Here is a 12,355-nt window from a genome sequence, read left to right on the forward strand (position 1 = left end):
AGCCATTCATTGCACCAGAAGATTGATAGTATGGAGAATAAGGAAGAACCTGCCATCTACGATACTGAATCTACAGACTCCTGTAGAAAAGCCGACATTGCTACAACTGCACAAAAGTCACAAGAAATGCAGATCCCAACGGTGGATAAGAGTGAGGCTGGGAAAGAGCAGGATGGAGTATCCGAGAATGTGTCTGCTGTGTACAGGCCTAGGCATTGCTTTATATGTGGGAAGATGGGCCACATTAGACGTTACTGTAATCCCAGACCAGAGAGCCATTCATTGCACCAGAAGATTGATAGTATGGAGAATAAGGAAGAACCTGCCATCTACGATACTGAATCTACAGACTCCTGTAGAAAAGCCGACATTGCTACAACTGCACAAAAGTCACAAGAAATGCAGATCCCAACGGTGGATAAGAGTGAGGCTGGGAAAGAGCAGGATGGAGTATCCGAGAATGTGTCTGCTGTTTACAGGCCTAGGCATTGCTTTATATGTGGGAAGATGGGCCACATTAGACGTTACTGTAATCCCAGACCAGAGAGCCATTCATTGCACCAGAATATTGATAGTATGGAGAATAAGGAAGAACCTGCCATCTACGATACTGAATCTACAGACTCCTGTAGAAAAGCCGACATTGCTACAACTGCACAAAAGTCACAAGAAATGCAGATCCCAACGGTGGATAAGAGTGAGGCTGGGAAAGAGCCGGATGGAGTATCCGAGAATGTGTCTGCTGTTTACAGGCCTAGGCATTGCTTTATATGTGGGAAGATGGGCCACATTAGACGTTACTGTAATCCCAGACCAGAGAGCCATTCATTGCACCAGAAGATTGATAGTATGGAGAATAAGGAAGAACCTGCCATCTACGATACTGAATCTACAGACTCCTGTAGAAAAGCCGACATTGCTACAACTGCACAAAAGTCACAAGAAATGCAGATCCCAACGGTGGATAAGAGTGAGGCTGGGAAAGAGCCGGATGGAGTATCCGAGAATGTGTCTGCTGTTTACAGGCCTAGGCATTGCTTTATATGTGGGAAGATGGGCCACATTAGACGTTACTGTAATCCCAGACCAGAGAGCCATTCATTGCACCAGAAGATTGATAGTATTGAGAATAAGGAAGGACCTGCCATCTACGATACTGAATCTACAGACTCCTGTAGAAAAGCCGACATTGCTACAACTGCACAAAAGTCACAAGAAATGCAGATCCCAACGGTGGATAAGAGTGAGGCTGGGAAAGGGCCGGATGGAGTATCCGAGAATGTGTCTGCTGTTTACAGGCCTAGGCATTGCTTTATATGTGGGAAGATGGGCCACATTAGATGTTACTGTAATCCCAGACCAGAGAGCCATTCATTGCACCAGAAGATTGATAGTATGGAGAATAAGGAAGGACCTGCCATCTACGATACTGAATCTACAGACTCCTGTAGAAAAGCCGACATTGCTACAACTGCACAAAAGTCACAAGAAATGCAGATCCCAACGGTGGATAAGAGTGAGGCTGGGAAAGAGCAGGATGGAGTATCCGAGAATGTGTCTGCTGTTTACAGGCCTAGGCATTGCTTTATATGTGGGAAGATGGGCCACATTAGATGTTACTGTAATCCCAGACCAGAGAGCCATTCATTGCACCAGAAGATTGATAGTATGGAGAATAAGGAAGAACCTGCCATCTACGATACTGAATCTACAGACTCCTGTAGAAAAGCCGACATTGCTACAACTGCACAAAAGTCACAAGAAATGCAGATCCCAACGGTGGATAAGAGTGAGGCTGGGAAAGAGCCGGATGGAGTATCCGAGAATGTGTCTGCTGTTTACAGGCCTAGGCATTGCTTTATATGTGGGAAGATGGGCCACATTAGACGTTACTGTAATCCCAGACCAGAGAGCCATTCATTGCACCAGAAGATTGATAGTATGGAGAATAAGGAAGGACCTGCCATCTACGATACTGAATCTACAGACTCCTGTAGAAAAGCCGACATTGCTACAACTGCACAAAAGTCACAAGAAATGCAGATCCCAACGGTGGATAAGAGTGAGGCTGGGAAAGAGCCGGATGGAGTATCCGAGAATGTGTCTGCTGTTTACAGGCCTAGGCATTGCTTTATATGTGGGAAGATGGGTCACATTACACGTTACTGTAATCCCAGACCAGAGAGCCATTCATTGCACCAGAAGATTGATAGTATTGAGAATAAGGAAGAACCTGCCATCTACGATACTGAATCTACAGACTCCTGTAGAAAAGCCGACATTGCTACAACTGCACAAAAGTCACAAGAAATGCAGATCCCAACGGTGGATAAGAGTGAGGCTGGGAAAGAGCCGGATGGAGTATCCGAGAATGTGTCTGCTGTTTACAGGCCTAGGCATTGCTTTATATGTGGGAAGATGGGTCACATTACACGTTACTGTAATCCCAGACCAGAGAGCCATTCATTGCACCAGAAGATTGATAGTATTGAGAATAAGGAAGAACCTGCCATCTACGATACTGAATCTACAGACTCCTGTAGAAAAGCCGACATTGCTACAACTGCACAAAAGTCACAAGAAATGCAGATCCCAACGGTGGATAAGAGTGAGGCTGGGAAAGGGCCGGATGGAGTATCCGAGAATGTGTCTGCTGTTTACAGGCCTAGGCATTGCTTTATATGTGGGAAGATGGGCCACATTAGATGTTACTGTAATCCCAGACCAGAGAGCCATTCATTGCACCAGAAGATTGATAGTATGGAGAATAAGGAAGGACCTGCCATCTACGATACTGAATCTACAGACTCCTGTAGAAAAGCCGACATTGCTACAACTGCACAAAAGTCACAAGAAATGCAGATCCCAACGGTGGATAAGAGTGAGGCTGGGAAAGAGCCGGATGGAGTATCCGAGAATGTGTCTGCTGTTTACAGGCCTAGGCATTGCTTTATATGTGGGAAGATGGGCCACATTAGACGTTACTGTAATCCCAGACCAGAGAGCCATTCATTGCACCAGAAGATTGATAGTATGGAGAATAAGGAAGGACCTGCCATCTACGATACTGAATCTACAGACTCCTGTAGAAAAGCCGACATTGCTACAACTGCACAAAAGTCACAAGAAATGCAGATCCCAACGGTGGATAAGAGTGAGGCTGGGAAAGAGCCGGATGGAGTATCCGAGAATGTGTCTGCTGTTTACAGGCCTAGGCATTGCTTTATATGTGGGAAGATGGGCCACATTAGATGTTACTGTAATCCCAGACCAGAGAGCCATTCATTGCACCAGAAGATTGATAGTATGGAGAATAAGGAAGGACCTGCCATCTACGATACTGAATCTACAGACTCCTGTAGAAAAGCCGACATTGCTACAACTGCACAAAAGTCACAAGAAATGCAGATCCCAACGGTGGATAAGAGTGAGGCTGGGAAAGAGCAGGATGGAGTATCCGAGAATGTGTCTGCTGTTTACAGGCCTAGGCATTGCTTTATATGTGGGAAGATGGGCCACATTAGATGTTACTGTAATCCCAGACCAGAGAGCCATTCATTGCACCAGAAGATTGATAGTATGGAGAATAAGGAAGAACCTGCCATCTACGATACTGAATCTACAGACTCCTGTAGAAAAGCCGACATTGCTACAACTGCACAAAAGTCACAAGAAATGCAGATCCCAACGGTGGATAAGAGTGAGGCTGGGAAAGAGCCGGATGGAGTATCCGAGAATGTGTCTGCTGTTTACAGGCCTAGGCATTGCTTTATATGTGGGAAGATGGGCCACATTAGACGTTACTGTAATCCCAGACCAGAGAGCCATTCATTGCACCAGAAGATTGATAGTATTGAGAATAAGGAAGAACCTGCCATCTACGATACTGAATCTACAGACTCCTGTAGAAAAGCCGACATTGCTACAACTGCACAAAAGTCACAAGAAATGCAGATCCCAACGGTGGATAAGAGTGAGGCTGGGAAAGAGCCGGATGGAGTATCCGAGAATGTGTCTGCTGTTTACAGGCCTAGGCATTGCTTTATATGTGGGAAGATGGGTCACATTACACGTTACTGTAATCCCAGACCAGAGAGCCATTCATTGCACCAGAAGATTGATAGTATTGAGAATAAGGAAGAACCTGCCATCTACGATACTGAATCTACAGACTCCTGTAGAAAAGCCGACATTGCTACAACTGCACAAAAGTCACAAGAAATGCAGATCCCAACGGTGGATAAGAGTGAGGCTGGGAAAGAGCCGGATGGAGTATCCGAGAATGTGTCTGCTGTTTACAGGCCTAGGCATTGCTTTATATGTGGGAAGATGGGCCACATTAGACGTTACTGTAATCCCAGACCAGAGAGCCATTCATTGCACCAGAAGATTGATAGTATGGAGAATAAGGAAGAACCTGCCATCTACGATACTGAATCTACAGACTCATGTAGAAAAGCCGACATTGCTACAACTGCACAAAAGTCACAAGAAATGCAGATCCCAACGGTGGATAAGAGTGAGGCTGGGAAAGAGCAGGATGGAGTATCCGAGAATGTGTCTGCTGTTTACAGGCCTAGGCATTGCTTTATATGTGGGATGATGGGTCACATTAGACGTTACTGTAATCCCAGACCAGAGAGCCATTCATTGCACCAGAAGATTGATAGTATTGAGAATAAGGAAGAACCTGCCATCTACGATACTGAATCTACAGACTCCTGTAGAAAAGCCGACATTGCTACAACTGCACAAAAGTCACAAGAAATGCAGATCCCAACGGTGGATAAGAGTGAGGCTGGGAAAGAGCCGGATGGAGTATCCGAGAATGTGTCTGCTGTTTACAGGCCTAGGCATTGCTTTATATGTGGGAAGATGGGCCACATTACACGTTACTGTAATCCCAGACCAGAGAGCCATTCATTGCACCAGAAGATTGATAGTATGGAGAATAAGGAAGAACCTGCCATCTACGATACTGAATCTACAGACTCCTGTAGAAAAGCCGACATTGCTACAACTGCACAAAAGTCACAAGAAATGCAGATCCCAACGGTGGATAAGAGTGAGGCTGGGAAAGAGCCGGATGGAGTATCCGAGAATGTGTCTGCTGTTTACAGGCCTAGGCATTGCTTTATATGTGGGAAGATGGGCCACATTAGACGTTACTGTAATCCCAGACCAGAGAGCCATTCATTGCACCAGAAGATTGATAGTATGGAGAATAAGGAAGAACCTGCCATCTACGATACTGAACCTACAGACTCCTGTAGAAAAGCCGACATTGCTACAACTGCACAAAAGTCACAAGAAATGCAGATCCCAACGGTGGATAAGAGTGAGGCTGGGAAAGAGCCGGATGGAGTATCCGAGAATGTGTCTGCTGTTTACAGGCCTAGGCATTGCTTTATATGTGGGAAGATGGGCCACATTAGACGTTACTGTAATCCCAGACCAGAGAGCCATTCATTGCACCAGAAGATTGATAGAATGGAGAATAAGGAAGAACCTGCCATCTACGATACTGAACCTACAGACTCCTGTAGAAAAGCCGACATTGCTACAACTGCACAAAAGTCACAAGAAATGCAGATCCCAACGGTGGATAAGAGTGAGGCTGGGAAAGAGCCGGATGGAGTATCCGAGAATGTGTCTGCTGTTTACAGGCCTAGGCATTGCTTTATATGTGGGAAGATGAGTCACATTAGACGTTACTGTAATCCCAGACCAGAGAGCCATTCATTGCACCAGAAGATTGATAGTATTGAGAATAAGGAAGAACCTGCCATCTACGATACTGAATCTACAGACTCCTGTAGAAAAGCCGACATTGCTACAACTGCACAAAAGTCACAAGAAATGCAGATCCCAACGGTGGATAAGAGTGAGGCTGGGAAAGAGCCGGATGGAGTATCCGAGAATGTGTCTGCTGTTTACAGGCCTAGGCATTGCTTTATATGTGGGAAGATGGGCCACATTACACGTTACTGTAATCCCAGACCAGAGAGCCATTCATTGCACCAGAAGATTGATAGTATGGAGAATAAGGAAGAACCTGCCATCTACGATACTGAATCTACAGACTCCTGTAGAAAAGCCGACATTGCTACAACTGCACAAAAGTCACAAGAAATGCAGATCCCAACGGTGGATAAGAGTGAGGCTGGGAAAGAGCCGGATGGAGTATCCGAGAATGTGTCTGCTGTTTACAGGCCTAGGCATTGCTTTATATGTGGGAAGATGGGCCACATTAGACGTTACTGTAATCCCAGACCAGAGAGCCATTCATTGCACCAGAAGATTGATAGTATGGAGAATAAGGAAGAACCTGCCATCTACGATACTGAACCTACAGACTCCTGTAGAAAAGCCGACATTGCTACAACTGCACAAAAGTCACAAGAAATGCAGATCCCAACGGTGGATAAGAGTGAGGCTGGGAAAGAGCCGGATGGAGTATCCGAGAATGTGTCTGCTGTTTACAGGCCTAGGCATTGCTTTATATGTGGGAAGATGGGCCACATTAGACGTTACTGTAATCCCAGACCAGAGAGCCATTCATTGCACCAGAAGATTGATAGAATGGAGAATAAGGAAGAACCTGCCATCTACGATACTGAATCTACAGACTCCTGTAGAAAAGCCGACATTGCTACAACTGCACAAAAGTCACAAGAAATGCAGATCCCAACGGTGGATAAGAGTGAGGCGGGAAAGAGCAGGATGGAGTATCCGAGAATGTGTCTGCTGTTTACAGGCCTAGGCATTGCTTTATATGTGGGAAGATGGGCCACATTAGACGTTACTGTAATCCCAGACCAGAGAGCCATTCATTGCACCAGAAGATTGATAGAATGGAGAATAAGGAAGAACCTGCCATCTACGATACTGAATCTACAGACTCCTGTAGAAAAGCCGACATTGCTACAACTGCACAAAAGTCACAAGAAATGCAGATCCCAACGGTGGATAAGAGTGAGGCGGGAAAGAGCAGGATGGAGTATCCGAGAATGTGTCTGCTGTTTACAGGCCTAGGCATTGCTTTATATGTGGGATGATGGGTCACATTAGACGTTACTGTAATCCCAGACCAGAGAGCCATTCATTGCACCAGAAGATTGATGGTATGGAGAATAAGGAAGAACCTGCCATCTACGATACTGAATCTACAGACTCCTGTAGAAAAGCCGACATTGCTACAACTGCACAAAAGTCACAAGAAATGCAGATCCCAACGGTGGATAAGAGTGAGGCGGGAAAGAGCCGGATGGAGTATCCGAGAATGTGTCTGCTGTTTACAGGCCTAGACATTGCTTTATATGTGGGAAGATGGGTCACATTAGACGTTACTGTAATCCCAGACCAGAGAGCCATTCATTGCACCAGAAGATTGATGGTATGGAGAATAAGGAAGAACCTGCCATCTACGATACTGAATCTACAGACTCCTGTAGAAAAGCCGACATTGCTACAACTGCACAAAAGTCACAAGAAATGCAGATCCCAACGGTGGATAAGAGTGAGGCTGGGAAAGAGCAGGATGGAGTATCCGAGAATGTGTCTGCTGTGTACAGGCCTAGGCATTGCTTTATATGTGGGAAGATGGGCCACATTAGACGTTACTGTAATCCCAGACCAGAGAGCCATTCATTGCACCAGAAGATTGATAGTATGGAGAATAAGGAAGAACCTGCCATCTACGATACTGAATCTACAGACTCCTGTAGAAAAGCCGACATTGCTACAACTGCACAAAAGTCACAAGAAATGCAGATCCCAACGGTGGATAAGAGTGAGGCGGGAAAGAGCCGGATGGAGTATCCGAGAATGTGTCTGCTGTTTACAGGCCTAGACATTGCTTTATATGTGGGAAGATGGGTCACATTAGACGTTACTGTAATCCCAGACCAGAGAGCCATTCATTGCACCAGAAGATTGATAGTATGGAGAATAAGGAAGAACCTGCCATCTACGATACTGAATCTACAGACTCCTGTAGAAAAGCCGACATTGCTACAACTGCACAAAAGTCACAAGAAATGCAGATCCCAACGGTGGATAAGAGTGAGGCGGGAAAGAGCCGGATGGAGTATCCGAGAATGTGTCTGCTGTTTACAGGCCTAGACATTGCTTTATATGTGGGAAGATGGGCCACATTAGACGTTACTGTAATCCCAGACCAGAGAGCCATTCATTGCACCAGAAGATTGATAGTATGGAGAATAAGGAAGAACCTGCCATCTACGATACTGAATCTACAGACTCCTGTAGAAAAGCCGACATTGCTACAACTGCACAAAAGTCACAAGAAATGCAGATCCCAACGGTGGATAAGAGTGAGGCTGGGAAAGAGCTGGATGGAGTATCCGAGAATGTGTCTGCTGTTTACAGGCCTAGACATTGCTTTATATGTGGGAAGATGGGCCACATTAGACGTTACTGTAATCCCAGACCAGAGAGCCATTCATTGCACCAGAAGATTGATAGTACGGAGAATAAGGAAGAACCTGCCATCTACGATACTGAATCTACAGACTCCTGTAGAAAAGCCGACATTGCTACAACTGCACAAAAGTCACAAGAAATGCAGATCCCAACGGTGGATAAGAGTGAGGCGGGAAAGAGCCGGATGGAGTATCCGAGAATGTGTCTGCTGTTTACAGGCCTAGACATTGCTTTATATGTGGGAAGATGGGCCACATTAGACGTTACTGTAATCCCAGACCAGAGAGCCATTCATTGCACCAGAAGATTGATAGTATGGAGAATAAGGAAGAACCTGCCATCTACGATACTGAATCTACAGACTCCTGTAGAAAAGCCGACATTGCTACAACTGCACAAAAGTCACAAGAAATGCAGATCCCAACGGTGGATAAGAGTGAGGCTGGGAAAGAGCTGGATGGAGTATCCGAGAATGTGTCTGCTGTTTACAGGCCTAGGCATTGCTTTATATGTGGGAAGATGGGCCACATTAGACGTTACTGTAATCCCAGACCAGAGAGCCATTCATTGCACCAGAAGATTGATAGTATGGAGAATAAGGAAGGACCTGCCATCTACGATACTGAATCTACAGACTCCTGTAGAAAAGCCGACATTGCTACAACTGCACAAAAGTCACAAGAAATGCAGATCCCAACGGTGGATAAGAGTGAGGCTGGGAAAGAGCCGGATGGAGTATCCGAGAATGTGTCTGCTGTTTACAGGCCTAGGCATTGCTTTATATGTGGGAAGATGGGTCACATTAGACGTTACTGTAATCCCAGACCAGAGAGCCATTCATTGCACCAGAAGATTGATAGTATGGAGAATAAGGAAGAACCTGCCATCTACGATACTGAATCTACAGACTCCTGTAGAAAAGCCGACATTGCTACAACTGCACAAAAGTCACAAGAAATGCAGATCCCAACGGTGGATAAGAGTGAGGCTGGGAAAGAGCTGGATGGAGTATCCGAGAATGTGTCTGCTGTTTACAGGCCTAGGCATTGCTTTATATGTGGGAAGATGGGTCACATTAGACGTTACTGTAATCCCAGACCAGAGAGCCATTCATTGCACCAGAAGATTGATAGTATGGAGAATAAGGAAGGACCTGCCATCTACGATACTGAATCTACAGACTCCTGTAGAAAAGCCGACATTGCTACAACTGCACAAAAGTCACAAGAAATGCAGATCCCAACGGTGGATAAGAGTGAGGCTGGGAAAGAGCCGAACTTGTCATATTGTAGACCCCAAAAAGACGGTGCTCCTATTCCTGTGCTCTTTCTATGGGGCTGGATCATTTTACATGGGTCACCAGTCATCATTCCTGGGCTATTTCTTAAGACAATACAACGTATCCAGTGAGGTTATTTGTTTGTTTTTGTCCAGATAGGATAATGTAATAAGCTCATTTTCTCGTTCACCTTTGGTGTCCGATGAATTCCCTCTGCTGGTGAAAGGAGGTGGTGAAACTGATTTGGATGGGAGAGACCTGTCACCTGAACAGGTGGATTGCGATTGGACATCTGGAATCTCTGAATGGATATAAGGCAGCCGACGCCCTGTAGGGTTGCTGGTGATCCTTTCTGCTCTGGCCTCCAGTTCAGTTCCTGTCTTCTAAAGCTAAGTTTTTGCTCTGTTATTGTTCCATGAGATTTTGTCTGATTTGCTTAGTTTTGTGTTCAGCCGGCCCCGGCTGGGGCTTTGCTGAATTTCCATTTTGTCCCTGATCGGTTAAATATCTTTTGCTCTGTCTTCAGAATATATCGGGAGTGCTGATATAGGGATTTTGAAGTCTAGTAACTTCAGGGCCTTTTCTATCAGACGTGTTGGGACATTTTTGGTAGGGTTTTTGCGGATTGCAGCCAGCATCTTTTCTGTCCTTTCCTATCTAGTTAGTTGGGCCCCATCGTTTGCTCAGCCTGTCTTTCTGTCTGTGTTTGTGTTTTCATCTGTTTTTCACCGACAATACATGTTGGGGGCTGTCTATTGCTTTGGGGTCTGCTCTGGGGCAGTTTAGATTTCCCCTTTCTTTCTTTAGGCTTATTTAGCTCTCCGGCTGTGACCAGGGGTCTAGGGCATCGTAGGAACCCCCCACGGCTACTGTTAGTTGTGGTGAATAGGATCAGGGGTCTGCAATCCGATAGCTACCAACCTCTCCGGCTTTCTGGGCTTAGCTTGTATTTTTGTTTTTTCCTCCTCCGGTGACTCATTCATAACAGGATGAGGACAAAGTGCAGTATTTCAACGCAAGCAATGACTAGCCAGGTCTTTCACCGGGAAGGGACAACCACGGGAAAGACCTGGCTAGTCATTGCTTGCGTTGAGAAACACGTGATGGTGTCTCCGCGGCTTGTGTTTTTGCATGTTTTACATATTTCCCATAAGGGATGGGGGCAGTGCACTAGAATCACTGCGTTGAGAAACATGTGATGGTGTCTCCGCAGTGTCGGATGTTGATCTCCATGAGGTCAATCATCCTCCCTTTTTCAAAGTGCAGTATTTGTTTTCTTTGTTTTTTTCCAGACTTGACAAACCAGTTTTTCAGAGGAATTGGATTCAGTGTATTTAGCTATATATAAGACATGGGGGTAGACAATGAGCTCAAAAGGTAAAGGTTAAAATAACTGTTTGCAAACAATTCAATAAGTAATCATCCCATTGTGATGAACCGGACTGTGTCTAGCTATAAGTTGTGGTTTAGTTTTATGTATGTTCTTAATCTTTATTTTCAATTAGGAACATAATAGGTTTGTAAAATCCCCTTGTAAGTTGCATCCGAAGAGGCAAGTCTTGTCTGATGTTATTTATTCATGATGGCTGGCCGCTGTCCTGTGATTGGAACATCAGACAACTAACTTGTGTATTTTCATGTTTACACAATATTATATTGTGTAAACCTTAAAGCATATAAAAGCCGGGGAGGCCGGAGCTCTGTGGACCTGTGTGAGAGGACGCTCTTCGCAGTGCGGGTCCTAGGGCGCATTCTGTCTTCGCTGACCGCTCCTCCAGCTGAAGTATTTCCGGACAGGTGTACATGCCCCTAGTGAAGACTCTTTTCTTTCCTTCTTCCTAATGGGAGTATATGTACCAAAACCTTTGTAGTTTGAATATATAAGTATACGCAATATCCTACTATTTTCTATTTTCCTGTAATTGCTATACATTCCATTAATTTGGTGTTTTATAATCATTGTATAATAAAATTGTGTTATATCCAATCAGTAGCCTTCTTTAAAGCCGTATCCGAACCTTATTGCTGAACAGTTGGCAATACACGGCCCTCGGCTTCCCGCAGCGGTCACGTCTCGGCCCCCCGCACAGCTCTCGGCTCCCCGCAGCGGTCACGTCTCGGCCCTCGGCTCCCCGCAGCGGTCACGTCTCGGCCCTCGGCCCCCCGCAGCGGTCACGTCTCGGCCCTCGGCCCCCCGCAGCGGTCACGTCTCGGCCCTCGGCCCCCCCGCAGCGGTCTCGGCCCTCGGCCCCCCCGCAGCGGTCTCGGCCCTCGGCCCCCCCGCAGCGGTCTCGGCCCTCGGCCCCCCCGCAGCGGTCTCGGCCCTCGGCCCCCCCGCAGCGGTCTCGGCCCTCGGCCCCCCCGCAGCGGTCTCGGCCCTCCGCAGCGGTCTCGGCCCCCCGCAGCGGTCTCGGCCCTCGGCCCCCCGCAGCGGTCTCGGCCCTCGGCTCCCCGCAGCGGTCTCGGCCCCCCCGCAGCGGTCTCGGCCCTCGGCCCCCCCGCAGCGGTCTCGGCCCTCGGCCCCCCCGCAGCGGTCTCGGCCCTCCGCAGCGGTCTCGGCCCTCGGCTCCCCGCAGCGGTCTCGGCCCTCGGCTCCTCGCAGCGGTCTCGGCCCCCCCGCAGCGGTCTCGG

General features: G+C 46.8%; 1 protein-coding gene across 1 annotated transcript in view; it reads right to left on the reverse strand.

The window, feature by feature from the left end:
• COIL (coilin) overlaps positions 1–12,355 on the reverse strand; it is a 60,253-nt gene that overhangs the window by 47,207 nt on the left and 691 nt on the right. The window lies entirely within an intron of this gene.

The sequence above is a fragment of the Dendrobates tinctorius genome, unplaced genomic scaffold (genome assembly GCF_039654945.1).
Source record: "Dendrobates tinctorius isolate UK_male_01 unplaced genomic scaffold, ASM3965494v1 ptg000364l, whole genome shotgun sequence".
NCBI classification, from domain to species: Eukaryota; Metazoa; Chordata; class Amphibia; order Anura; family Dendrobatidae; genus Dendrobates; species Dendrobates tinctorius.